Here is a 6,091-nt window from a genome sequence, read left to right as displayed (position 1 = left end):
GGCGTCGTTTTAATCAAATGTCGGAATGCGGGATTCGTCTCTAAAGGCAAAACCGTCGTGACATCCATCCCGCCAAAAACTAACGAAGGAGATGGGAAGCACTGTGACAGAGCTGTCAGCCCATGGCAGTCTCAGGTGATAGCGCCTGGGACACTGTGGTGCCACAGCGTCCGCAGAGCAAATAGTTATTCCTTTACGTATTAAATGAAGTTATGGCTGAATAGCAGGTGACTGTACGGTTTACAACCCATTTTTGCCCATGAAATGCGAGGCATTGACGCAGCAACAAGGATACTGTATCCAGGTAGAGTGTGGTTATAATGAAATTGCAGGTATACTGAGGTCTAGAGAAAGCTGTAACTATCGGATGATAGCGAAACTAGTTGACAACGATAATGCCTTAAGGTGGAGCCGATTTACGCTGGAAAAAGCTCCAATTTTGGCCACTAGGTGTAAATCTGTGCCGGCCGGAGTGGCCGAGCGGTTCTAGGCGCTACAGTCTGGAACCGCGCGACCGCTGCGGTCGCAGGTTCGAATCCTGCCTCGGGCATGGATGTGTGTGACGTCCTTTGGTTACTTTGGTTTAAGTATTTCTAAGTTCTAGGGGACTGATGACCTCAGAAGTTAAGTCCCATAGTGCTCAGAGCCATTTGAACCATTTTTGAAAATCTGGCGCCGTAAACCTCTTAGGTGTCTCATATTGAATACATTCTCTAAGTGAGGCGATTAATAATTAAATCAACATTATAACTTCTTTACATATTTGACCTTTTCTGCCCATGTACCGTTCCTAATCCATTACATATGGAAACATTCCTACACGCCTTCTCTTTTGCATTCACATCGCCATATTTGCACCTAGTGGCCAAAATTGGAACCAATATTTTCCCAGCGTAGATCGATTCCACAGTAACACATTAGAAAATGAAACTTCCTGGCAGATTAAAACTCGAACTCGGGCTAAGCCATGTCTCCGCAATATCCATTCTTTCAGGAACGCTAGTTCTGTAAGGTTTGCAGGAGAGCTTCTGTAAAGTTTGGAAGGTAGGAGACGAGGTACTGGCAGAAGTAAAGCTGTGAGGACGGGGCATGAGTCGTCCTTGGGTAGCTCAGTTGGTAGAGCAATTGCCCCCGAAAGGCAAAGGTCCCGAGTTCGAGTCTCGGTCCGGCACACAGTTTTAATCTGCCAGGAAGTTTCATATCTCATTCTGGAAACATTAGAAATTGCATCAAGTTCCGCTGTCGTACGATAACTGCAGCCCACACTGGACCTCTGTAACTGCACTTTAATTATAACCACCCGTTATCATAATTCGGCAACTGTAACAAATATTGTCCGGCGTTTGAACTGAGGGAGTGCTCACACCGCAGAGTCCAAGCTGTGCGATCAGTTGGGCGGCGGGGAAAGGGGGGGAGGGGGGCGCCCAGAGGTCCAGCACAGCGCGCGGCGCGTCCTGACAGGGAGGGGTGTTGAACAGCTCAATCAGGGTCACCACGACTGCTCGCCAGATACGATCAGCCTGTTTGTTCTCCCGTGACCTGTCAACACTTCGTGTAATGGGGGCGTCTCAGACTGGCTAATGAGGCGGCCGGTCCCCCGAGACTGGGTGATTAACTGCGGCTATCGTGACACTTGGCCGGTGCTGCCCGCACCGCGGCACCGGAAAAAAAATAAATTGCCCTCCCGCCGCATCACAGTTATCGTCGAGCATTAAGAGTGGGCCTGTCACGAGCGAGCGACCGCATAAATAACTACTTCCTGCCCCTCCCACGCGCTTCTTCCACTGATCGGACTGGAGTCCTCCGCTGGGGTCTTGGTCGAGGACGTGTTATTTACGGTGTCACCGATTACTACTGAGGGTCATGTACGCCTGTCAGACTCCTATCGAACTGTGTAACTTCCCACAGAACGCGTAACGTCGCGCTGGTGCTGCTGGCGGCACCGATAAAACACGCCACGTTTGGCGTGACGCAGCACCGTGACAGACGAACAGGAATGCGGGGTTAGTTAATTAAATTTCCACTGCTAGTTAATCGCGAACCACATGTTGTACCACGACGAATGAGAACTACAACGGAAGGAATGAAATAAACGAAGACGTAACGTGCCAAAATCAAAAAACTTTGGAAAGGATAATTTGATGTTTAGCCAAATATTTGGACCTTTTTTACGGTTCAAGTATATTGCGAAAAGTGAAATAGAGAAAAGTTTTCAAAATAACATTGCGTATAGGATAAATGATACGAAATGTGTAATCAGACATTCTGTAGCTTTTATAGCATAAAACCAACGTAGTTTACTGGGGAAGGAAACATTACAGTACTATAGAAATTAAGCATCCTTAGGACCATAAACTGAGAGCGTACATTTACGGAAGATAGACAACAATCGTGTAGCTAGTTCGCAACATCTTCATCGCCTACACTGAGACACCTGTCACTTCGTGACGAAAATCTGCCTTGTGGAATTGTAAGAAACGTATGTTACCAGTTCTTCGTCAATATGAGTCATAATACTTCCGTTGTAAGGAAAAGGTAGACCCAGTTAAAGCAAAGTGAGTCGCAAGACCTTCCAGCGAATAGACGCATAGAAATTTCGTGGGAATATCTCTATTCACAATCGTTACATAATTCAAGATTCTATTCTGAGCTTGAACATCATCGGTTCCTAAAAAAAATGAAGCTTTTTTCTGAAAAAATGTTTTTACCATTTCATACTGATCATCAGTCGGCCCCAAACCAAATGATTAATTCATTAGAAGTACATCAGATAACTGCGAGGATTTTCGAGCAGTCACTCCCGTTAAAATACTTTAACGGAGCTCCTGTACGCCAGCGGCAAAAGGAGAAACATGTTTACATTAGGAGCCACAGATAGGCTGTATAAGATACACGGCTTAAACCGAATAAAAATAACTATCAAATACAACATGGATTATAGCAACGGTATTTTATCGTAGGCCGCTGGAGCAACCCATGGTATCAACTACGCGGGTGGAAAAGAGCGCATGTGATTCCAGTTTTCAAGAAGGGTCATACGACAGTTGTATATACAGGGTGGCCAGAAATATGGAAACACCAAACTCACAACACATTACCATGAATAATACGTTGCAGGGAAACCTTTGGCATTCTAAACAGCTTCAAGACGTCTCGGAATAAAAAAAAAGAGGCAGTGTTATACCATTCTTCCTGCAAACTAGTGGCAAGTTCAGGAAATGGTGATCGACTTGGGCAGCGAACATGCGCCCTTCTCTCCAAAGCAGACCACAAAGGCTCAATAATACTGACATCTGGCGACTGCGGTAGGCACAGCAGATGCGACAGTTCATCCTCTTGCTCGCAAAACCAGTCGCACATGATGCCAGCTGTGTGAACAGGACCCCTTTCGTCTTGGAACACAGCATCCCTACTGGGGAAAAACATTACACCGTTGAATAGACACAATCAGCCAAAATGATGGCTTAACCCTTGGCAGTAACGTGACCTTGGAAGGTAACCGTGAGGACCATGAAATATCATGATATGGCTGCCCAAATCATCACCGCACTGCCATTATATTTCACTCTTCGGGCGTAAACTCGGCAAAAAGCTGCAAACAGTATGAAACACGACTCATATGACCAAATAACTTTCTTCTCTTTCCTCACAGCCCATTTTCGTAACTTCCTGTTACGGGAATTGGCATCTCTCTTGAGTTGTATTGAAATTCCAGCTCTCCCTGCAGTTTCTTGCCTATCGAGTTACCTGTGTGTTATTTTGGTGTTTATATTCATTTCTGCACTTGCTTTTGCTCCTTTCTTCCTCTTATTTTTCATCACAATAGTCCTCAACGACTGCCTCACACGATCACGCAACACACACTTATGTCGTGTTGTGATTCAGCGTGTTATATTGTTCCGCTTTCCTTGTAAGCGGTATAAATCTTCGATACGTTTCCTCTTGAAACAACAAACACTTCTACTCCCTTGGTTACGGGAGTACCCATCGTTCGAGCAGCAATAATTTGCACACTTTCGTCCTCACTTAGCTCCGACATAATACACTCAGAACTACACTGACAGCTGCAACTTATTGAGGACACTGCACGGGCGCCGTTTGTGCTCGAATACAACTGCGGCATCGCCAGGTTCGGCGTATTAATTTTCCCGGTCCACAATAACTAAATGCCGGATGAAAGCAGCAGATCGATTTAAATGTAGGACGTTAATTGAAGGAGGATTGAATACATAAGCAATCAGGAGCTATAATAACATATAACCCACAGGTCACACTCGTCCACAATAGCCTCTCTTCAGCTGAAGAGACACCTAAACACATTCAGAGGAATGATAGACACACAAGGGTTGTCCACTCGTTATAGCACTGAAAACAGGCCCTGCTGTTTAAAAAAGCTGTAGTGTCTGTACAGAAACAAAGTCGCTCTTGGGTTTAGAAATATCATGAAAGCACAAAAGATTAATCTAGAAAATAATACTGTGAAAGTTTGCGTTGGGATAACCAGTTCCATGGTGTTGACACAGCAACCAGCCACAAATCTATTTTAAGTTCTTTTATTCAAATGTACCATTGCCGGTTTAGAATCGTTACAGTTCATCGTTAGACGGCTTTCATGCTTTCGTTAGAACATGTGCGTTTTTAATGATTAGTTGTCCTAAAATATAAATAATAGATAATTATAAGAACGCCACACAGATCGTTGCATTACAGATTTGCATTGGGATGTCACTTTCGTGAGATGTCGGTCTGTAGTATTTGTTTTAATACTTTTCGTCTAACAAATAATGATCGTACTTTTCACCGCATTCTTATCGCTGTACACATAAATTTGTATCATTGAACACTTTATATTTGTTACAGAATACATTTCTAATATGCATCAAATGTTTTGATAGATAGAAAGTGTTTACAAGTACATGAGTGTCAAAGAGGCTATGATATAGCGTAACGTTATAAAGACATCCCATATCTGGAAAATTATCATATATTCACTTATGCAACTGAAACGCATTGCACACTAGTACAGAGAGACATTGATTTTGTGAATTTTAGAGAGAATACTGTTCCCCTATAAAGATGTTCCATGTCGAAGATTTTTTTTTTTTTGATAATACAGTACATTATTTATTTACAGTCAGCATGATGAGAATTGTAGTAACATATAAATTTGCTACATGATCTGCATATAGGTGTAGGAATATATAGTGCTCAATGATACAAATTTGTGTGTGACACGATAAGAATGTGGTGAAAATTACCAACATCATTTGCCGGACAAAAACTATGAAAACAAATACTCCAGACCGACATCTCACGTAAGTGACATCCAATGCAAATCTGTAGCGCAACTATCTGTGTGGCGTGCTTATAATTATGTAGTGTTTATATTTTAGGACAACTAATCAAATGGTTCAAATGTCTCTAAGCAGTATGGAGCTTAACATCTGAGGTCATCAGTCCCCTAGACTTTGAACTACTTAAACCTAACTAACCTAAGGACATCACACACATCCATGCCCGAGGCAGGATTCGAACCTGCGACCGTAGCAGCCACGTGGTTCCGGACTGAAGCGCCTAGAACCGCTCGGCCACAATAGCCGGCTCCTGCGCTGCAGTTCCTGATGCAAAAGCATATGTAAATTCTACTGTAGAGCTCATTCTTGTTTAACAACTTGCATATCTCTTCCATTTGATCTATATTAAAAAGTGCACATTCTTCGTCTCCGCCGCCTGAAGTTCTCTAAGAAAATGGTGCCAGCATAAAACTTACCTTATGATCTGAGAATCACTTACGAAAGGTAAGCTCAAAAGGGACACTCTAGGGCAGCACGTCCCTTATATACCAGATTGTATGGATTATACGAGGGCTATTCGGAAAGTAAGGAACGATGCCTCGCGAAATGGAAACTACAGTGAAAATCAAAACTGTTTTATTTGCAACAGTTATCTATAAATTCCAGCTACTTATCTCAATAGTCGCCGATCTGTCTTATATGTTTGTCGTAGCGTTGTACCAACTTTCCAATACCCTCGTCATAGAAGGCAGCCGCCAGCGCTTTCCGCCGATTCTCTACGCTGGTCTACAGCTCGT

The 6,091-nt window shown here is 43.4% G+C and overlaps 1 non-coding gene across 1 annotated transcript; it reads left to right on the top strand.

Moving 5' to 3' along the window:
- Nucleotides 1-1,096: 1,096 nt before the first annotated feature.
- Nucleotides 1,097-1,173, top strand: Trnas-cga (transfer RNA serine (anticodon CGA)). Its single transcript has one exon. It is a non-coding gene; the product is annotated as a tRNA-Ser (tRNA).
- The last annotated feature ends 4,918 nt before the right edge of the window (nucleotides 1,174-6,091 follow it).

Source organism: Schistocerca cancellata, chromosome 3, assembly GCF_023864275.1.
Source record: "Schistocerca cancellata isolate TAMUIC-IGC-003103 chromosome 3, iqSchCanc2.1, whole genome shotgun sequence".
Taxonomy (NCBI): domain Eukaryota; kingdom Metazoa; phylum Arthropoda; class Insecta; order Orthoptera; family Acrididae; genus Schistocerca; species Schistocerca cancellata.
Note: the sequence above shows the minus strand (reverse complement) of the source record. Positions and strands in the feature narration are given on the sequence as shown.